Source organism: Mauremys mutica, chromosome 3 (assembly GCF_020497125.1).
Source record: "Mauremys mutica isolate MM-2020 ecotype Southern chromosome 3, ASM2049712v1, whole genome shotgun sequence".
NCBI classification, from domain to species: domain Eukaryota; kingdom Metazoa; phylum Chordata; order Testudines; family Geoemydidae; genus Mauremys; species Mauremys mutica.
Window position 1 is genome coordinate 69,767,163 of NC_059074.1, and position 23,902 is coordinate 69,791,064.

At 38.9% G+C, this 23,902-nt stretch overlaps 1 protein-coding gene across 2 annotated transcripts in view; it reads left to right on the forward strand.

The window, feature by feature from the left end:
* ANKRD6 (ankyrin repeat domain 6) overlaps positions 1-23,902 on the forward strand; it is a 159,316-nt gene that overhangs the window by 32,123 nt on the left and 103,291 nt on the right. Inside the window, exon 1 of one of the 2 annotated variants that reach the window (XM_045010699.1) lies at positions 3,585-3,666. The exons of the other annotated variant lie outside the window; for it this stretch is intronic. The gene's annotated coding sequence lies outside the window, so the exon portion shown is untranslated. Of the gene's footprint in view, positions 1-3,584; positions 3,667-23,902 lie in introns of those variants that run through there. 2 annotated transcript variants of the gene reach the window in all.

Below are 23,902 nucleotides of genomic sequence, written 5' to 3' on the forward strand. Positions count from 1 at the left end.
ACATAAATACCTTGCAATGTCTGCTACAAAAGTGCCATGCAAATGTCTGTTCTCACTTTCAGGTGACATTGTAAATAGGAAGCGGGCAGCATTATTTCCCGTAAATGTAAACAAACTTGTTTGTCTGAGCAATTGGCTGAACAAGAAGTAGGACTGAGTGGATTTGTAGGCTCTAAAGTTTTACACTGTTTTGTTTTTGAGTGCAATTATGTAACAAAAAGCATCTACATTTGTAAGTTGCACTTTCACAATAAAGAGATTGCACTACAGTACTTGTGTGAGGTGAATTGAAAAGTACTATTTCTTTTGTTGATCATTTTACAGTGCAACTATTTGTAATAAAAGTAGTGTACACTTTGATTTCAATTACAACACATTTGAAAATGTAGAAAAACATCCAAACTGTTTAATAAATTTCAATTGATATTCGATAGTTCAACAATGCGATTAAAACTGTGATTCATTGTGATTAATTTTTTGAGTTAATCACGCGAGTTAACTGCGATTAATTGAGAGCGCTAATCACAATTAATTCTTTTGTCCCAGGAGTAGGGGCCTACCAAATTCATGGCCATGAAAAACATGTCATGGACTGAAATCTGGTCTCTTCCCATTAAATCTTGTCCTTTGTGTGCTTTTATCATATACTATACAGATTTCACGGGGGAGACTAGCATTTCTCAACTTGGGTGGTCCTGACCCAAAAGAGGAGTGGGGGGGGTCACAAGGATATTTTGGGTAGTCACGGTATTGCTACCCTTACTTCTGCGCTGCCTTCAGAGCTGGGTGGCTGGAGAGCAGTGGCTGTTGGCTGGGTGCCCAGCTCTGAAGGTAGTGCCCTGCCAGCAGCAGCAGCAGCACAGAAGTAAGGATGGCAATACCGTACCATGCCTCCCTAACTTCTGCGCTGCTGCCTCCAGAGCTGGGCAGCCAGAGCATGGTGGCTGTTGACTGAGAGCCCAGCTCTGCAGGCAGCAGCGCAGAAGTAAGGGTGGAAATACCATACCATGCCATCCTTACCTCTGCACTGCTGCTGGCAGTGGCTTTGCCTTCAGAGCTAGGCTTCCAGCCAGCAGCTGCCGCTCTCCAACAGCCCAGCTATGAAGGTCCCGCTGCCACCAGCAGCAGCACAGAAGTAAGGGTAGCAGTACCACAACCCCTCTACAATAATCTTACGACTGCCCACAACTCCTTTTTTTGAGTCAGGACCCCTACAATTACTACACTGTGAAATTTCAGATTTAAATAACTGAAATTATGAAACTTACGATTTTTAAAATCCTATGACCATAAAATTGACAAAAATGGACCATGAATTTGGTAGGGCCCCAACCCATGAGCATATGCAAAATGACTATGGAAATAATAATGTCCCAAAACTTTAATTTGCTCCTTGCTAAGAGGAAAACAAAGGAGGAGGAGGGGTAGAAAAGCCCCAAAATTCACAAAGAGAGACAGTGGCAGCCCTGGGACCCTGCATTATCATACGGAGAGAGCAGCAAATGAGTGCTTGCTGTCATCACATGTAAAAGATCCATGGTGAGGCACAGGAAACACAAGTATGAGATCCCATTTGGGTACACAGGTATTTTTTTCCTGGAAATGAGAAAGCTTTGTTATATTGGCTTTGTCTGTGTAAGAAAGCTGCATTGAATTAGCTTAAATAGTAATTTAACCCAGGGTTTAATTAAACTGATGCAAACCCATATGCTGACACTTATTTCATTTTCAAAATGTCTTTTTCATAGTTTATCTTAAACCTATTCTTAATCAACTTAAGTTAAACCACAGTAACCCTGGTTTAAACCAGAATAACCCTGGTTTAACCACAAGAGTGTCCATGCAGCCTTTTGCATCAGTTTAACTAAATCAGTTTAAAGTCACATCTTAACTTACACTAGTGCATCTTTCTCATGGAGATAAACCCCCTATGTTTGTTTCACCTGCTCATTAAAATCCACAATTCTCTATCCTCTACAATTACTAGCTTTTACTGTTTGATGCAATTGTGTCTTTCCTGATAGCGGTGAGAACCTTCTTTTTTCTACCCTTTTTTAATTATTTTACCCTAGTATAGAGAAACATATGGAAGCAGCAAAGGGTAGAAAGGAGACTTGCAATGGGTCTGAAGCCCAGTTACAAATGGCACAGAATATTAGCAGATGCCAGGTGTTGGATTTTTTTTTTCACTACCTTTCCGATGATTTTGCCAAGGAAAGAGAGGTTAGAGAGAGGATGATAGTTGAAAAGAGCTGCTGCAACAATAAGAAATCATGCTTACTTTAGCTCTCCAATTAGCCCCAGCCCCTGCAACTAATTGTGTTCATTCACAGATGAATAATGATCCGTTGAACTCCCACTTTCCATTTCCAAAAACAAAACCAAAAAAAACCCTAACCCTTGCCCATTCCTGTGATGATTTGCCAGCTCAACTACACCTTAGAAGTACAGTATTGAAATCCAGCTCAGAGTCCCGGCATAGACCAATGTTTTAATCAGTGGGATGTATAGCAGGGATGCTGGAACAATTTATAAATGGGGGTGCTGAGAACCATTGAACCAAACTGTAAACCCTATATATGATGGAATCCACTTCAAGCCAGCGGGTGCAGCTCCCCTAGTTCTAACACCTATAATGTATAGTTTATTTCATGAGTTGGGTGAGCAAGTGTCTGAGAAAACGGGAATGTCCCTGTTTTCAGGGCCTATCTTGTAGTGTGTATTAGTTTTATGGCAAAGGTGTTCTACTTTGTTATTGTAAAGCATCCATCTGAAAGCTGTGGACACCTAAAAGAGCCAATTGGCAGTTAAAATTTGATAGGCTGGTTAAACACCAGTGTTCCTCAAGGTCTACTCGCCATCAAGCTTTTCATTGTTGTGTGCTGCCATTCGGTCTTCTCCACAAAGCGTCTAGATGATGCCCCCGGCTTCTTCACCCTCGCCCTCTCCCCGGTGTACATGAGCACCTCCAACGGCCAAAGCCTTCCTGTTCACGCCTCCCTGGCCCTTCACCAAAATAGTCTCCTGTCTGGCTGCCCACGTTCCTTCCACCTTTCTGTAACTGTCTTGGTTTTTCACTTTGAAAATGTGGTCATCCGACTCATGATGCTGCTCCAGTGTACAAAAATTGTGGTGAAAGAAGGAAACATCACCTTTTTAACCTGTACATCTCTCTCTTTCTCAATGTATTGACATTTTGTTACTTTTGAAGCAGATACTCATGTTATACATGGTATATGCTAAAGATTAGGTACACCAAATTAAGAAATTATTTACAAATCCTGATGTGATAAAACAGACTGTACATATTTTTACGTGGTTGGTTAGATATGCTGTAGAAACAACTTGGTTCTAGCCCCCTTCCCCGAACCGTGAGAGAATGACGTGCTGCAGGAGCAACTCAGCCAGTCTTGCTTGACCAGATCGGCTGGAGAGTCCCTAATTCTTTAACTTAATGGGCCCTGGAGATTCAGCTATTGACATGTAAATTGGTCTTCCTGAGTGAGAGTGGGCACGGGGGAGGAGGGTGTCTCAGCTGCTCCTGTGTTGTGCGTGTCATTCATTTCATGCTCAGGGTCCAACACCAGAGGATGTTTTGCAAACACTTGTCTTTGTGAGGATTTACTGCAGCTCCTCTGGCGTCGTTCAGTGTCACAATACATCCCTGTGAGTAGTATGCTGCAAAGCACTAGGTTTTTGTTTGTACAAGTGTAATAATACAGGTACAGCTCCTGCCAACCACAGACAAGACAACAGTACTTTTATTTGAATATCTGGAATACCTTGTTCTTTACCCTTCAGGAGGAACCATTAAAAGAATTAAGAAGTAATTGAACGTATTTTTGTTCTTCAAACAATGGGTCATATTCTCTTCTTAGTTAGAGGGTTTTTTGGATTTAAATTAGGATAACTGACAGCTGAATATGGCTCAGTGTTTATTTGCTGAATTTTGTAAACAAATATATTTTTTTCATTTAAAACAAAGGTTTTGACTATAGATGCAGTTAAGGTGAAATTGTTCTTTCACCCCAATGTTGTTGTTGCTGCAAATCTTCTGACAGAAAATAATTTGTATTATAATTGTATACATTTTTTCAGAACATGTCCTTTGTCTATCTGTTATCCTATCACTGCTATAGAAGGAGATAAGTTTGTTTGCAGTGTTGTTGTAGCTGTATTCAGACCAGGATATGAGAGAGACAGGGTGAGTGAGGTAATATCTTTTATTGTCCCCTGCACCAACAGAAGCTGGTCCAACAAGCTCCTGAGCTTCACAGACTTGAGAAAGAGCTCTGTGAAGCTCAAAAGCTTGCTGGTCCAATAAAATATATGATCTCACCTTGTCTCTGTTATAGCTAAATTTGGCATTAGTTGCAGAGGGCTGTCAGACAAAGAGGATTGAAACAGGAGTATGTACTCTTACATGAACCAAACGCAAAATTATTTCTATAAAACAAAGATTATTCAAAACCTTTTTGATAAAGAGATTCAGAACCAGTGCTGGTATTTTAAATAATCAGTAGTTAGTAAATATCTTGTTTTTGAGGAGGAGGAGGAGTATAAAAAAGGATAAAATATTGTGGTTTGGGGGGAGGGAAAAGAAAGGCAATATATATAGTGAATACACACAAGCCATTTCCGTGCATGTACTGATTTATTGCTGTCCTAAAATCATAGCCTAAATGTGTGCATGTCTCAGCTGTTGTCTGTGAAAGTTAAATATAAATGTTTCATCTGTTTTTAGTACGCGTTGTATATAATGGGTGAAATTGGTGCTCATGAAAATTAGGAATGGATACAACATAATACAATGTACAACTTTGTTTGGTTAAAGGTTACCTGAAAAGGAGGAATAAGAGGGAGGCAAGTATTCTTTGTATTTCTTTATAATGCATGAAGTAATCCTGAAAGAGTGTTAATTTCTGCTTGATTTTCACTTTAGAAATGGCTGAAGTATCAGGGCTTGTGTTTCCTGATTTTGCTAGAGGTCTCCTTGGAGGAACCAGCATGACTGGAATGGGAGTTTAGGGCTTGTCTTCACGTATAGCAGCGCAGCTGCACCGCTGACGTGCTTTAGTGAAGATGCTACTACGCTGACAGGAGACCTTCTCCCATCAGCGTAGCTAGTCCACCTCCCCGAGAGGTGGTAACTGTGTCGATGGGAGAAGCGCTGTCTATGTGGGGGGTTTACGTCGTTATAACTACTTTGCTCAGGGGTGTGGATTTTTTTTCACACTCCTGAGTGATGTAGTTATGCAGATATAGGTCTGTAGTGTGGACCTGGCCTTATTCAGCTCTAAACGGAGGGTTTGGCAGGTGAAAGGAGGAATTTGGAACCTTTAGCAAGCTGATCCTTCTTCCCACCATTAGGTATTTCACCAACAAAACAAACAGGATATGTCTGACTAAACAGTTCCTCATAACTGCTCAAGTTTCTCTACCTTGGTACTTTTGTGATAGGATAATTTTTCCAGTTCTTTAGTCAGTCATTTAGTCTTCCAGGAAAAGAAGGGAAGACAAAACCTGATCTGAGTTTCTAATTTAAAAAAAAAAATAAGCAGAACCTCACACAAAACAAACAAACAGAAAACTTCTCAGGCTTTTTGTATATGCTATATTAAAAAAAAAAGTAGAAAAAGATACAGAACAGTTGTTTTTCTTCTGCTGGTCACCTTAACAGTCTTTCACACAAACTTTAATCCAGAGCATTTTACTGACTTAAATAATACTATTACAGAAATAATTAATAACAGAGAGAAATTAAGTGGTACAAGAAAGGGGGAGAAGATACATTTTCATCTAGGATTTGAAATGAGTTGGAAAGTTGATGAGGCAGGGAAGTGACACAAGACCGTTCTAGATGACAGGAGCAGCAAATGAGAAGGCTTTCATGCTAACAGTGATGAGATTATATAGAAGAATAGAGAAGAGGACAGCACTAGATGACATGGTCTGTGAGGCAGACGGGAACAAATCCATGGTGAATATTAGACACAGAGAAAGCAAATATTGAACTTGGTCCTGAAGTATAGGGATTCAAATGAGTTGTTTAAGGATGTAGTTGATGGGCTGATGTGCTCATAGCTTTAGTTAGAGCTAGTAATAGTTGGGCAAGCACCGTGAAAGCTTTGTCACAGAACTCTGCCAATGCACCTCATTTCTGACCCAATATATTAATGTTATCTCAGCACTGAGTGTCTCTTGAGAAACCCCCAGTCATACAGAATTGTGCCAATATATATAATTTGAGGCAAATGTCCTGTGAGGATTAGGATGAGATTGACAAACTAATATTTAATCTAATCTGATTTCAACCTAGATATTCCAAATTGAAGAGTAAGTGCATTATCCCATCAAACTACCTAGCCCTATTAGTTTTGATTATTCATAATAAGAGAGTTTAGCAAAAACATATTTCCTCCATCTGCCCTTTCTATTCTGCAGAATGCTGTCTGTATTGTTTCCTATTTTTTACAATCCTCAAATGTCTGGCATAATGAGGAGTTTTTCCACTTTGACAACAAATGGAACATCTGCCATGTAATATGGTGATCTGTTTTTCTTTTGAGTGGATAGCTTTAACAGACGCTTCTTCCAGTCTCAAATCAAGTCCTTGGTAAAATAGACATTGATGGATGTTTGATTGTTCTTTACTCCTTTACTGCAACTTTTTTCCCCCTCTTCTTTTTAGAAATCAGAATTTTTGTCAGTTATTGGGAGGATTAATTCACAATACTGAGAAAAGAATGCTTAACAGTATAGTTGAACATGCTAGAAATGACAAATGCACACAGCTAGAAAAAGCAAGCTATTTTCCCAGTAGGCGGGAAAGATATTAAGTGAGCTGCACATTCACTTTCTGACATTGCTAAGGGAAGCCTCTAATGCACCTCATTGATTTTCTTTGACAAGTGAACATTATTTTTAATTTATAGTTTTGTTTTGCTTTCACATTTTTTTTTTTTTTGAAAGTGTCTTCGGTGTTTGGAATGTTTTATCTCATCAGATTTAATTGTAGTGTTTTTTCTTTTCCGACCTCCCAAAGGTTTTCTGTAGTTGATTGGCAGTACTTTTGCAGGGAGATTATTATTTTGTGTGCTGTGGCTTGTACAGTTATGAATTAAAGAGGCAAAGGTGTCTGTGTGTGTTTTGGCAATGGGGCTATGTTGTTAAAATAGCCATTTTAATGAAGCTCTTAATCCCTGCCATTTTACTTAATCCCTTAAATGAGCCACATAATTTTATTGAATTAGGAACTAGAGTTTTAATCTCCTATTGTATACCTTAGAGCACCTTTTGGTTTCTGGCAGCCCCAGTAAAACAGTCCTCCCTTACTCAGAGCATGTGAGTGTTTATGGGAACCCTCCAAGAGCTAGAGCCTGAAGAGCGTAGTGCGTGGGATGCCTGCAGTGCTTGCTTCCAAGTTTCTGGTACACAGAACACCCTACCAAGCATCAAGAAGAATCTGTTGTACCACAGCACTCACAGCGACACCTTGCAGTGAGGTCAGTTACAATAATAACCTGAAGTGTGTTGTGATGGTTCTCACGTCAATGTGGCATCAGTAGAAACTAGCCCAACAGAAACAATTTATGCTACTGTTAATACTATTAATTTTGTCAAGTACTGATGATGTGCTTGCCGCTGTAAAAGACACTAATATAGATTCTGCTCCTGGGAGTTTACAAACTAAGCTAAGTAACAGACAGATAAGGCAAGCTGCACGGATTGAACTGTTTAATGATGATTGCAGGCTTATTTTCTCTCCTGCCCCATTTTCAATAAATATCATGTGTGTGAGGTGTAGTGAGTATGTCAGCCCTGCTGAGACACAGTAATGAGCCACAAATGGGCCTCTGTGTCGCAGTAGTGAATTTAGCCAAAAATGTCAATTATTGGGAGGCATCATTGTTGGGAGGCCTAGAGGTTAGAGAACAGATCCTGGAGCCAGGCAACTCAAATTCTATTCATGTCTTTCAGTGTAACCTTGGACAAGTTAATTAAACTCTTTTGACCCTCTTAGCTTTATTATCCCCATTTTACAGATTGGGATAATACTTACCTTTATAAGTGCTTTGAAATCTTTAGGTGAAAAATGTTATATAAATGTAAAGCATCCTTACTAATACAGCCACAAGAATCTTCTATAGTAACCAGACCATGTATAATATCGCTTTAGGACACAAACCCAGACTAATGCAACCAGTGCTCTGTTTAAATTAAGGTGACCTGGCCTCATTGATGGGCTCTTATTCATTTTGCCTGCATGGAGTCTTGTTTTCTGTCAGTATTTCAAAGTCTCTGTTTTTAAAAGTCATTGCCTATGAATGTGGTGCAGCTTCTAGGAAGTGATACCAGGAACCTCCGGTGCGTGTTTAATATTCATGGTATATGTTTTTAAAAAATCAGTTATGTTTTTAAAATGGCATAACTGCATGTGTAACAACTCATGGCACAGCATTCCAGGCCTCATTTCTACATATCAGCAAGAGTCTAAGTCTCTATAAAAATGAAAAAGAAATTTTTTTAGCGAAATAGAAAGTAGTAGCACCCACACCAGCCCCATCTCTTATGAACTGCCCTGGAGGGAGTATTCAAGGGAATTGTTCCAGTCTGACAAAATTCAAATAAATATTTCAACACCTTTTACTATTCTCCTAAGAGGAAGAGCTATTCTGTCCATTGTAAGGCATTTTTAGCATTTAAAATGAACACAGAAAGCTACTTAGGAACTACACATGATCCAACATCTAGCTTTTTAGAATGGACAGATGGAAGTGTGTTACACTATTCCTCCACATGCTATTTTGGTTAATAATCCAATTCTATGTCCATTTCAAAATTGTGTTTTTATCTAAAAGTCCGTAAATGGCTACTGCAGAAACCATCACTTTCTCCACCCCTCTCTGAAAGCTTCAGTCAGTGGTAGTGCTATACATCAGTGGCTCTCAACCTTTCTGGACTACTATACCCCTTTCAGGAGTGTGATTTGTCTTACATACCCCGAAGTTTCACCTCACTCACTTAAAAACTACTTGCTTACAAAATCAGACATAAAAATACAAAAGTGTGTCAGCACATTATTACTGAAAAATTGCTTACTTTCTCATTTTTACCACAGAATAAGATAAATCAGTTGGATTATAAATATTGTACTTACATTTCAGTCCATAGTATATAGAGAGCAGTATAAACAACTGATTGTATGAAATTTTAGTTTGTACTGACTTTGCTAGTGCTTTTCATGTAGCCTGTTGTAAAACTAGGCAAGTATCTAGATGAGTTGATGTGCCTCCTGGAAGATCTCTCCATTCCCCCAGAGATATGTGTGCCCTTGGTTGAGAACCATTGCTATAGGATAAAGGAGCCCAGATTTGAACTCATGGGTATTGGGTCCTGGTGCTTGCCAGATATTCCTCTGCTAAGGAACTCACTGCCATCACATACCATGCTGAGCCTTGATTCTTGCAGCCTTGGCAAATGAGCTCTATAATGCCCATGGGCATGTTAGTGAACAGTTAGATGTAACTTTTTAAACTAGCTTTAATCCAAAGAGGAGGAGAAGAAAGTTTGGTTCTTTTCAAAAAAGATTTTACATTCTTCTAAATTTGATTAGAGACATTGGGGCCCTATGGTGAGGAGCACCCTAGAAATGCTTATTAATAATAATAATTTGAGTACTTGTGTCTGCAGCATCATAAATCAACAGTGAAACCCAATTTGAGCTCTAAAATTAGATCTAGGGAAAACTACTGTCCCAGTGACATGACCTGCTACTCAGAATTGTCTAGGTGGAGCTTAGATTTAACTTTCATGGTAGAATGAAAGGGTAATGTGTCTGCTCCAGAGTTATCATCATCTGAATACAGGAAACATTTTTAAACAGTTATGTCTGTTTTTTTTTGTCCTGATCTGCACCCCATTGCTTAAGAAAGGCCAGATGGACAAAGATTAATTTATTTGCCTATTTGCCACGGTTTTTGATAAACATTTTTGTTTTGGTCATTTGTTTCACAGTGATTAAAAGACAAGACTAAATAACTTTGTATCAGTGATGGTTTTGACAACAAAAACCCTTAAAAGTGCAGCACTATATCTTTTGTTATAGAACAGCTATATTTTTGTTCTGCTTACATAAAAAGGACATAAATTATGAACACGCTCTCCTAGTGTTCTGCTTTATTTTTACTGGCAATTACATAAAAAGAAATTTGACAGAAACACATGCAATCACTAAACGTTGTACCATGTTAGCAATATACTTACAATCATATGAACCTGCAACTGAGCTCTGTTTTAGCTCTCTTTCATAGAACCCTATCTTGAAATAGTTGAGCTAATACCAAAAAGCACATTCTGCTTTTGTTACAGCCATATCGCCTATTAAAGCACATTTGGAACATAGGTACATGAGAAATGTGGAATATAATATTAGATTTTAACCTACGTACAACAGGCTCAGATGAAATCACAAATTAAAACAAATTTCCTTCAATTTCTAGCTTTCATATATTAGCAGCTATGCAAGAATTTGATTCTACTTTGTCCCTGGTGTGTGTGTGTGTGTGTGTGTGTGTGTGTGTGTATATATATATATATATATTTAAACCTATTGTTTATTGTTCAGGTGACATAATAACTTCCTTATCTCATTGAGACTGTTGTACTTTATCACAGCGTCTGATGAGATAAATAATTTGCTGCTATTGTTTAATTAAATGCATGAGGATGTGAAGGAATATTTCAAGTTGTTTTTGTTTCTCCTGGTTTGTAGCCAACAAGGTCTTCTGGATGAACCCTCTAGACTGCCTGTTATGTAGATTAATTGACAGCTTTCACTTTATATTGGTTCTCTTTATTCTGCTTGAGTGCTCATTCAAAGCCCTTAATCACTTATCTTGCAAAAAGAAGAGAGTTAAAAATATATAAAACAAACATATTCCAGCTAATTAGACGGGTTTTAGACAAGTAGATTATTTTTTCTTTTTGAGAACGTTGTATAATATGAAAGGATTGGAGTTAAAATGACAGAAGTTGAGATTTGAAGTTTGTCTTTAAGCTACTCCATTGTATGTTGGTTATGCAAGAGATCTCGGAGTAACCTGGATCATTGAGAAACTAGACTAAAGAAAGTACTAGGAAATATTGGCTTCCATCTCCTGTTTCTGTGATTCCTTTTAAATGCATGCTACCATAAGCATGCATTGTGGGTGGAATTTCAGACTCTTGTCTCTATCTTTTAGAAGTCTAGTAGTATAGTGGCATGTTGAGTGTCTTACAGATTTAACAGCATATGTCTTATAATTTCTGGAGGCTTAGTTGGCCATAAATTTGAAGCATGACTTTTCTCACGGGAGTGTTTTCTATATCTTTATAATTTATCCAACATTTTCATATAATTCTGAGTGTTTACTGATAATCATATAGCATGCATGCAGTTATGTCCCAGGCTAAGATTTTGAAATTTTAGGAGATCTTGTCCATTTTTAAATTCTTTTCAGATGTCAAGTACAAGTCTCCTTATCACCAACAAAACCCCGAGGAGGGATTGATTTAATCAGTTGATCAAAATTTTTTCCTTTACTTTGTGACAGCCAGTGGCCCAAATCCTGCTCCCTTCTGCAGGCATGTACCACCCAGAGGGTAGTGGAAAGGGAGTGTAGGATTCCAGGATATTGCACAGCAGGATCTGAAGCCCCAGTATGCCTCACAACTCTGCTCCACAGGTAATCCACCCACATGAGTGCAGGGAGGAATTCTGGAGAGGGGCAGGGTACGTGTATTGATATGGCCAATAGATTATCTGCACTTACACAGATGCATTAGCTGGCACATGTAGCCATATGGTATACTTAGACCGTCACTGACAGGTGTTTGTCTAACCTCTTCTTAAAAACCTCCAGTGATTTAGATTCCAGAACTTTCCTTGGAAGCCTATTCCAGTGCTTAACTGTCCTTATTGCAAGAAAGTTTTCCCTAATATCTAACCTAAATCTTCCTTGCTGTACATTAAGCCCATTACTTCTTGTCCTACCTTCAGTGAACATGGAGAATAATTGATCACCATCCTTTTTATAGCAGCCTTTAATATAATTGAAGAAGACTGTTACTAGATTCCCCGCTCTGTCTTCTTTTCTCTCAACACTAAACATGCCCAGTTTTTTAACTTTTCCTCATAGGCTAGGTTTTCTAACCCTTTTGTCATTTTTGTTGCTGTCTTGTGGGCTCTCTCTGATTTATCCACATCTTTCTTAAAGAGTAGTGCCCAAAACTATACACAGAACTCCAGCTGAGGGCTCACCAGTGCTGAGTTGAGCAGAACAGTTATCTCCGATAGCTAGCACATGACACTCCTGTTAATACACCCTGGAATATTGTCTTTATTGAGTTTCATCTTGTTGATTTCAGACCAATTCTCCAATTTATCAAGATCATTTTGAATTCTAATCCCATCCTCTAAAGTGCTTGCAACCCCTTCCAAGGTGGCTCTGTTTATACAGCGTCCAGGACACTTGGGCCCTGATCTTGACTAGGTCCCTGGGTTCTACCATAATATAGATAGTAGTAGTAGAAATAGTAAAAGAGGGGTGTATCCCTCACTTTTATCACACAGTGGTTTTAAACTTCATCTGAAATGCTCCATGGGAGTTTGATGCTTTAGCCTTTGCAGGCAGTGAAGTCACCATTGGTAGTTTGATTATTCTGTATGCATTTAAAGAAGAACAGTGAATCTACTATTAAAGAATTAACAGATAAGTTTTTAGACTTGAAGGTTCAGTATATGTCAGGGCCCCACTCAGGAATTTCTAAAGCTGAATGGAATTTAGAAGCTCTTAATTACTTTATTCTCCGGGCTAGAATGCAAGGGTATTTATTTACATTGTGACAGAAGACTCACGCTTTTGGCTTAGCTTTTTTTGTAACGATGAAGCTTTCTGTAACAGCTCCCACACAGAACTTAGTGGTGGAGTGATTGTGGCTGACCCATTAAAAACTAAGGCCAGATTTGATGACCTTCATGAGCAGTTATATTGTTCCAGGTCTGGAGGCTTACCAGTTGTGAAGGGCATCCTTTCTGAGAGGCAGCAACATGTATGAGCTCTTTGTTCAGGATTATCTAGCTATGGAATGGAATATCACGAAGGAAATATTGCTAAATCATTTTGCTGAAGCCTGAAAAGGTATTTGGTCTGGACTGTTTACCAAGTGGACACTCGCAAAATTTGACTTTATTTTTATAATTTTGATGGATAACAACACTGATTTGTATTTTAAGCTTATTTCTGTTTTTATCGATTTTAAATGTTCACAATTGTGTTGGAGCGATCAGACAATGGGTGTGTGTGTCAGACAATAATTTATTTAATGACAGTATACGGTGAGATTCAAAAACACAAATTGTCAACATCATGTCAAAATATACAATGTAAAGATCCTTAAATCAAACTCTCATTAAAATTCTCAAGCAGTATTTTTCTTACTTTGCCTATCTGTTACTTTGATTAATATCAATGGAAATTTTGTCATCAGTTTGGTGAAATCAACATTTACTGATTAAAAATCAAATCCTTCCAAGACTATATGTTATACTGTACCCTCCATATTATTTAAAATGTGAGCTCTTCTTAGACGTATATAGTCAAGCTATATCTCTATTTAGGTAACTTGCCAAATATTTAAATTTAGCAGTTGCCCTCATCAAAACTAGAAAGCTCTTATGCATGTATCATATTAGACCTGTTGCCCATTTAAATGCAGAATTGTTGTCCTAATGTCCTTTTATGAGGTCAGATAAACCTATTGGTAACTATCAGTGGACCTAGACAAAATTTAATCCTATTTCTAACATCTATAAATATTTTAACACTCTAATTAATCGTAACTACCCTCTTTAAAAAGTCACATTTTTGCATATTGTAAGGCCCCTGGTTAAAAACATTGACTCTTCAGTATACTGAAGAAAACTATGATGGTTTATTTTGGCAATTGTCCTCAGTTTTACTTAATATCATTTAGATATTAGATATAATTCATATTTCTCAAGAGTATGTTCAAAATTGTTAAAATGGCTTCTGTTTGTTAAGGATGCATCTGCCCTATTGTGCTACAGTTGTTGAGTAATTTTCTTCTAAAAGCTGGCTTTTCCAGACACAATCAACCATCGAAAGGAGATTGCCTCTTCAATTTCAGCAGTCCCTAACATGACAAATTTCCCCTCCCCTGAAATATGCTTTTTCCAAAATATCTCTGGTATACTAGAAGCAGGGGCGGCTCCAGGCCCCAGCACGCCAAGCACGTGCTTGGGGTGGCATGCCGCGGGGGGCGCTCTGCTGGTCGCTGGAAGGGCGGCAGGTGGCTCCGGTGGACCTCCCGCAGGCGTGCCTGCAGAGGGTCCGCTGGTCCCGCGGCTCCGGTGGACCTCCCACAGGCATCCCTGTGGAGGGTCTGCTGGTCCCGCGGCTCCAGTGGACCTCCTGCAGGCATCCCTGCGGAGGGTCCGCTGGTCCCGTGGCTTCGGTGGAGCATCCGCAGGCACGCCTGCGGGAGGTCCACCGGAGCCGTGGGACCAGCGACCGGCACAGTGCCCCCCACGGTGTGCCACCGTGCTTGGGGCGGCGAAATGGCTAGAGCTGCCCCTGACTAGAAGATTGTCTCAAGTGTAAATTTATTCCTATATCCTTTTTGATGGCAAAACATGTTATTTGAAGTTCAATATTATTGAAGTAAAAATACCTTCCCCTGAGTTGACACTGGGTTACTTCACTGCTCATCCAACTTGGAAAAACCTGTTAGCATTCTTAAGACTATGCTGCAGACTTTGATTCTTTTTGGGCTTCCTTACCTCCTTATAATAATCTTAAGCATACAAAGACTTATTCTCATTCAGGGACCTTTCCTGATCTAGTTAAATACTGTATTTCTTAATTGTATTTTTGAAAGTGGACTCATCACATTTGTCACTGGGCACTGATAATAAAAGTGCATAAACACAACATGAAATTGGTCAATTCATGTCAATTTTCTATGGACTGACTCAACTCAAAGTTACTTGATCTTTAGTTGGGTTCTCTGAGAACATTCTTCTTTGCCACATGCATGTTCATCTCTGTATCTTGTTTGAAGAGCTAAACCCAGCATAGGTTCATGGGTGCTGAGTCATGTTCCTTTTATTGAGATGATAGTGTAGATGTGTTAGAACCTCATACTATTTTTAAAAAGAAAATTAACATACCCAGTTGTAGGGCTAAATTAATTTCTTTAATTTAGTTCCAAGTGCAAAAAGGCTAATAGCTCTGTTTTGTCCTTAATGGTGTAAAAAAGCCATTAAATTATTATGGTGCATATGTTATGCATTATTAAACTATCTTTTTGACAGACTCACTTTCAGAAAACCTCTAACATCATTTTTTGTTAAGAGCAAGGTTAGTTATGACTGGAAACCTACATTTTGTTGTACATTCTAGTTCTGAATAAAGGACCTGGTTTCTTAACTGAGCACTACATATCTATACAGCCATGAATCAGCAAAACACTGGTTGGCTTTGGTGTACCAGTGTTCTTAGTGGAGAATGGCACATTTAATCAGTATAGTTTTATTCCCTGTACTGGATAACAGTGTATATTTTTAAAACAAGCAGAAGATTTGTTCTGACTGAAGTCTTCTAAATGGCCACATTTTTTCCCCTCCTACTCTTATGAAAACACACAAATCCATCTGGAAAGCTAAATCAATAGAGACCTGATCCCTCATTTGCATGCTAAAGGGAAACCCCTGTTTTGCAGATAGTGTTCAGGAGTCAGTCACTCTCTTTGAACCACTTAAGCTTGCTTAAACATTCTTTAGAAATAAATCTCTTTTGAAGATTTCTGTAGCTAAAGACCTCCAAACCAGAAAACTGCATGAGTTGTATAAGAGCCTCTTTTTCGCTCACACGTACACATTTTTAAAAATTAGCATCCATTATTGTGGACCATGGAAATATATATTCAGAACGTGGGTAGTTTAAAAGGACATTGTCAAATACTGTTTTTGGATTTGCTTTAGCTTTGTTCCATTTTTTTTATGAAAGCCCACAGAGAGGCTTGAAGATTTGTTTTTGCTACTGAATTTTGCCTTTAACTTTTGACAGTTTTTCCTTTCCTCCTGCCAGTATTTCTCCTGGAGTTGATGCTAATATTCCTTGTTTGTTTGTTTGTTTGTTTGTTTGTTTGTTTCACAATAATTTCAATATATGTAGCAGTCTATATACCAAATTAGTCTGATTTCTTAACCATCACTGATAATGACAAAAAAGTCTGGGAATAGTACTTGCTGGTTATTGCTACAAGAGAGGGACAGGAACAGAAAATATCCTTATTTTGTGAATCCTCCCAAGAAAGTGGCAATTAAAAAAAAAAAAGACACGTGGCAGAGTTGTGAGCCTTTCTTCCCTTCTGTTTTCTAGAACTACTGGTCTGAGGCAGGCAGTGTGCTGTGCAAGTTTCCACGCACAGGCTCTGCCAATGCACTTTCATATTGATCTGCAGAGACAGAAAAACACATGCATCCATTGCAGGCTTGAGGGTCTCAAATAGAGGCTGCAAATTATGTCAGTAATGGTTTTGTGATGTGAACCAATTGTGATTAGGAGGAAACCAACAAACTCATTTTCACAAGACACCTAAAGTCAATGTTTGAACCTGATATTAGAAAGGGACATTTGACTGCATTAACCTTATTGTTTTAAGCCATGTCTAGACTAGGAAAATAGGTTATGTTATAAAATATGTTAGCTAATACATTTAACTAACATGATTTTAAATAGGACTTTGCACGTAGAGTAGACAGGTCAAGTCATGTTTGGAAACATGGGCTGGCATAATAACCAAAGAAACATTTCTCCTTAATTCCATTTGATTCCAGTGTGCTGGGAAGAGAGAGAGCAGTCAAACTGAGTCTCTAAATTGTTAATTATCCATAACCTTGTGGGGTCAGGTTGGGAAGATACTTGGCTACTTGTTGCTGAGTTGTTTGAATGACTTTCTGAACCTGTTGCCCACAAAACTCCCCATAATTTTGAGAGCGACATAAGGAAGTGAATTTCAAAGGCTATCAATTTTGTTATCTAAAGAGTTTTTCCCTTTTAACCGATGTGGAGAGCATTTCACTGCTCTCATTATACTAACATATAACCCTTTATCTCCCCTGCCCTTTTTGGGGGGTCTTTTTATGGTAGAGATACATATGCCTCTCTGAAACCTCTACCTAAAATGTAAAGGTAGCTAGCTGTGTCAACACTGTTATCACTAAGATTTTAATTACACAAGTAGGGGAAAAAACCCAAACAAATAAATCCAGTCAAGTTTTCTACAACCACCATAACTTGGAACCCTATTGTGTATGTACTTCTTTTCTTGTGTCATATATGGGTTTAACTCCTATGCTTTATAGTATATGTGCAGTGTGGATGTTCCTCTGGAAACTCAAACTTTGAATGCCCTAAGTTTTATGTGTTTAAAACTTCTCATGTAGGTGTTTTCTGTGTTTTCTTTTTTTTTTTTTTTTTTGGAAAAAAGGGATTAAGGAAATGAAGATAAGGAGGCTTGCTAGAGCTCATATAAACACATGAATCAAGAGAACAGTCACTCTCTCTTTTTTTTAAAGTTTGTGCATTTGAGAGTTATATCCAGGGCAAGAGAACCCTTACATCCTAAAGAGTACACACGTGTTTTTGTGAAGCTGTGGGCTTTTGGGTCCGTCAGAAAAGGACACAAGTTTAGCTGGGCTCCTCCAGATGCCATATTATAGATAGGCAGTGATGGGGGAGGTTCCTGAAAAATTGTACTGAGGTGATCCAAGTAGGGTCATAGGGATTAATAACTATTTGCAGATACTGTACTCCCATACACACCCACACCCATCAAATGTGTCTTCACTCCCATAAGCCATGCCTCATGGTCTGCACCAGTGGTTCTTAACCAGGAGTTCGGGGCCCCCTAGGGGGCCGCAAACAGGTTTCAGGGGGTCCGCCAAGCAGGACCAGCGTTAGACTTGCTGAGGCCCATGGCAGAAAGTCGGAGTCCCACTGCATGGGGCTGAAGCCCAGGGCCCTGAGCCCTGCCACTGGGGCTGAAGCAGAAGCCTGAGCAACTTAGCTTTACAGTGCCGCATGGGGCACTGGGCAATTGCCCCTTAACGCTGGCCCTGGCATTTATATGCAGAAAACCAGTTATTGTGGCACAAGTGGGCCGTGGAGTTTTTATAGCATGTTTCGGGGGGGCCTCAGAAGGAAAAAGGTTGAGAATCCCTGGTCTACACTGCTACTAATACCTGTGCTGGGGAGGGCTACATGGCTATGTACGCTACACACTGCCAAAAAAGCATGCAATGTAGACATACATTAAGGGTATGTCTCGCTTTGGAGACTATACTGGATAGTTATGTTGGCATAGCCCCCTAATGTAGACAAAGCCTATGCTGACAAGAGTTTTTTCCATTGGTGTGGGAACACCACTTCTCCAAACAATGTAACTATGTCAACGGAAGCACTCTTCCGTCAAGATAGCTGTGTCTACACTGCGGGTTATGTCGGCACAGCTGTGTTGGTCAGCGGTGTGTTTTTTCACATCCATGGCCTTGATGTAGCTACGCTAATATAACTTTCAAGTGTAGACCAAGCCTAAGCTACCATCTTGTCCCACTATATGGTCCCTCAGAGGAGCAAAGTTTAGGCACACCGGCAGGGTAGTGTGTAGAATATTTTGTGGCTAGATGGAGGATCTCAGGGCACATAAAAATTGCTGATTTTTTTTTAAATTAAAAAACCTCAGATTGTTTAAATTTAAATTGGATTTTTATTTAAATTACAGATTTATTTTTTTAAAATATACCCATTCAAAATTAATTGAATGACAACTGTTGAGACCTAAACTTCTTGTAATCTATTAAAATCATTTAATTTAACACAAAAAATATTAAACAGTATATGCCTGCTGCCAAGTTTTAAAAACAGTCAAGCCATTGAACTGCTTGAAGTCACTGGCTAAGCTCCTGAAACCTGACTTTCTTGAAGTACTAAACCAGTGTTTGACAGCAGTAGTCTTCTGCAGGTGCAGAGAGCATATTTTCTTTGTTACAGGTTATTCAACTAGATCAGGGGTTCTTAAACTTCTTCATTGAATCATGACCCCTTTTGACAACAAAAATTACTACACAGCCCCAGGAGGCGGGACCGAAGCCTGAGCCCACCCAAGCCCCGCCACCCCGGGCTGGGGCCAAAGCCTGAGTTCCACTGTCCCAGGTCGAGGGGAGGGCCCAAAGCCTAAGGGCTTCAGCCCCGGGTGGGGGGGCTTGTAACCTGAGCCCTGCCACCCAAGCCTGAAGCCCTCAGGCTTTGGCCCCGGGTGGTAGGCTCGGGTTTTGGCCACAGGTGGTGGAGCTGGACCTTTGGCTTCAGCACTGGGCCCCAACATGTCTAATGGCAGCGTTGGTGACCCCATTAAAACGGACTTGCGACCCACTTTGGGGTCCTGACCCACAGTTTGAGAACTGCTGAACTAGATCAGTTCAATGACTAGTTCATTCAAAGTTAAGAAACCAGTTGGAATTTGTAAAAGCAGGAAAGCTGTCTTTCCTTTTCCAATTTATGAAAAAAACTAGGCGTTATTGGAAGAGACCTACTAGTTTTAAAATCTTCAAGGATATGGTGATGAAAAACAATCAGTTCAATTGACTAACTACAGATACTATTTCCTTTGTTTAATAAATCAATTTTAAATGCAAAGCATGTTTTAATTAACTTTTTTTCTCATGGATCCAGCACATTTAAGGTAGTTTTTAAATAATAAATATAATGCTGTCTTTATACATTTTATTGAATTTGAATTTCCATCCAAATATAGCTTCACACAAGTCAAGCAAAAATTAATCATAATCCCATAAAACATTAAGCTACATATTTGATTAAATAACTGTGTATAGATACAGAGTATTGTCCTGATTAGCAAGAAGAAGCACCAAATTTAGTGTAAAGCCTATGTTTATTGCAAATCAACATGTTTTAATGGTTACCAGCAAATCAACTTCTCTTTAGGAAAGCTACTAAAATTAGATTTAAATCAAAAGCTTGCTGATTTAAATCAATGATTTAAACAGCTTTGATTTAAATCAATCCACCCTGGAGGAGTTCACTTTACTTTTCATTGTAATCGGTCGTGGTCATGAATGGAGATAGACTTTCACTTCGAAAATGTATAAACAAAACAGTAGTAACTGGTAAGACCTGCCCCATCCACCTGAGGGAAAGCAGCTATGCTGTCTCCCCATAATGCATGTCACTGCTTCAGTTTTGGACACCCACAACCACTACAGGGGGTGCACTTTTTTTTTTTGGTGCAGTGGGATGGAGATCAGATTGATGCTTTCTCATCAGGTTGCACTGCAGATATTTGGACTCCAACACACATCTTATTAAGAATGTTTGGACTTTTTATGTGTTATGATCACTTTCTCTGTTAGAAGAAGTGATAATGTGATTCTATAGCAAACCACAAACTCTGACCATTTAAAAACTACCAAGTAGAAACCCAAGATAAGGATTTTCATGGATCTATGAATAGATTGTCTTCACTAACAATGCTGCCTCTTGTGAAAAGTTCAGAAAATATGCAGCCTTCACATTGCATTGTGCTTTTTTGTTATTGGGAGCATACAGATCAACTTTCCTCTGGGAGGTGGTTTTCTAAGCTGTGTTTATGTTGGCAAGTCAGATGTTAAAGATGCAATAAACATTAATATTGTGGAGTTAGGCAGGGGTGCTGAGAGCCAGTGAACCAAATTGGAAACCCTCTATATGATGGAAACCACTTGAAGACAGGAGGTGCTGCAGCACCTCCAGCACCCCTAGTTCCAGCACTTAAGGAGTTAGGAAATTAAAAACCGCATGAGTTGCAGAACCATATCAACATTTTCCAGGCTTATCAGTCTTTTTATTTTATATGCACATAATATTGATTGCCATCAGTTATATTCTGAGATTGAGGGGCAGAGCTTTATTTATATTACAAATAAAGTGAAATACACAAATATTTTGCATTCAGTTACATGGAAGTGATGACATGAATATATCTCACCCACTGCTTTACAAATGAATGATTCTAGTCCCACATAGCATAATCATCCTATTAAAACAAATGTTTTGTTCTATGTACAGTAAAGAGTGATGTTAGCTAGAGCTGAATGTTAAAAACATGAATTATTTAACATTTTGTATATGTATTCTGTGTCTATAGTGTACGTATAATTTTATAAATACATTATACCTAAAATGAAACGCATTGCCTAGTGCTGTGGCAGCACTATGAAGATCAAGATTTTATTACTCTTTTAGGATCACATTGTCTTAAAATTAAATTAATTGGGCCAAATCCTACTCCTATTTTAGTAAGTAATGAAGCACTTTTAAATTGATTTGTATGTGCTTTACAACTTGAGTATTTAAACCGTATTTATGGACACCAAGAAGATAGGTTTGACATTAAAATATTTATGTTCATTGCCAGCTTACATCCTTATAATTTTATTTTCTGAATCACAGAACAGAAAGAAAGCAGGTACTGAACTGTGCAATGTGTTTTGTGGAATGTACTCAGAACAGTAATTGTGTGTTTAGCCATTCTACAGATATGGCTATTTATTAATTGAGTCAGAGTCACTCAAACCTCAGTGTGATAGCAGCAAAAAGTGTTTATTCCTTTGAAATCATTTTGCATATTTGTATCCACAGTTTTTCTCTTAATATGTAATGGGAAGTTATTTTTAGTGGAAAGGTCTATCTTGTTCCATTAGCTGGGAGTTTGGTACACATCAGATATTTCCTGTATTTGAAATGCCCTGTAGGCTAGGGCACTGGCTCAATGGTGAGCATTGTTATTTACATAGGCATGAATTACAGTCCCTGCAATAAAGGCAGAAATGTGAACTTACAGGGGTTGACAAAGGCAAGTTTCTAATACTCATGTGTAGCCCTTTTTTCCCCTGGGAAAAAAAAATCTGTTTTCACCATTTTATGCTAAGTGGTCTGAAGCTACTGTTGGCAAGCACCCAATGCCGACGTCTGACTAGTGGCCTGCACCTGCTCCCGCTACTGCCAATCAGCAGGGGTTATCTCTATAATGAGTTCAGATACATGCATAAAAAAGGAAAATTAGGGTAACGTGGAAGGAACAGAACAAAAGTAAACAGCCCTGTGCGTTAGGTCATTAAGAGATCCATAAATCCCATCTCACATGCATAGCATTGCGCAGATGTTGCTCTAGTTTTATTAAAATAAAATATCTTAAAATTCAGACATGTCAAAGGAGGCAGAAAGAAGGGAGGCAATCAAAGTTAAAACCAGCACAGCACCATTATCTCATGCCTAGCCATTGTACCATATGGCCCTCCATTTAGATCACTGTTGTGGTCTAGTAAATCATATTTTCAAAGCATAGCAAGGGCACTTATCATTAAGTGCTAAATCCAAGGCAAGTTTTTACTTGGCAGCTATTTTTTTGGTATTTGAACACAAATGCTTGAAAATTTGCTTAACTTCTGAAGAACACTGAATTTTCATGTTCTGATATCTCAAAAAGAGCCTGACAGAATTTTATCAAACCACCCCAAAAATGTACTAAGAATAAACACAGGAAAGTGCAATCCCCTATCCCCCTGGAGAAAATTAAAGCAGCATTCCAATATAAAATACCTAACTATAACTCAGCCCATTTGCACCTATCAAATTTGGGGATCTTTCATGTGCATTTCCTGACGCATATAGACTGAAATGTTGTCTGATTTTAGCAAATATTTCAGAAATGATTTCACTGTACCAACACATTGTCTGACTAAATGTTATTTTGTATAACTATTAAAAAACAAAAACAAACAAAAATCCCCCAAATACCTTAGTGAATCAAAACATATATTTGGTAACAGGGCGTAGGAGGGATTGTTTTTCTTCATTCTTCCATGACGGAAGAATATGATTTTGACTTGAAATACATCTTTTTGTGGACTAAACTGTTTCTGTGCATGTTAATCACGTCTGCCAAATAATTCATGTATCTTTTAGATGTCATTATGTGGCATAAATCTTTGTCAAATGAAATGTTAAGATTTCTCAGAAGGCCCTGGCAAGCCAAACAGTGTTTGACTCACAACTGAAATCTCATAAAGTCCTGCCAGCAGTGAGTGCTACGTGATGTCCATATCAAAATGGTTTCACTTATACCTTTAAAAAGACAGTGATAAAACATTTCTTCTTTCTTGCGTCATACCAAATATGATTCCAGCATTTTTGAGTGTTTCGTATTTCAGGTCAGTTTTTAATACATTGGATAGACCAATGTTTGGGCAGCTTGAGGTCTGTCCTGCTATCCCCAGCCGTGGCTCACCTCCAACATTTGCGTCCTCCACTCCTGCTCTAGTTCTGTAGTGTGTCTGGCAGAAATCCCATGACCAGGCTGACTTCTTCCATTACAAATTTGTTCTCTCTTCCTTCAGTTCTGCCATCTTCCTAGCTGAACAACTCTACTTCTCCAACTTAATTGTATCACGTGACCTCAATCCCAGCTGCCTTTTTGCCACCTTTGACTCCTCACTCCTCAAACCCTCCCCACCTCCTGCCTCTACTTCTCTCTCCACACAGGATTGTGCCAATTTCTTCCAAGAGAAAACCAACAGAATACATGACCTTCCTCTCCCCTGGGCTCATCTTCCTTTCTCTCTCTTCCCCTTCCCCACTGACAATTCTCTCCTCCACCACAGACACAGAAGTTTCTCATCTGCCCTCCTCCTCAAACACCTCCACGTGCCCCAGTGACCCCATCCCATTTCCTGATCTTTCTTGCACTCACTCACATCCCCTCCCTTACTCTTGTCCTT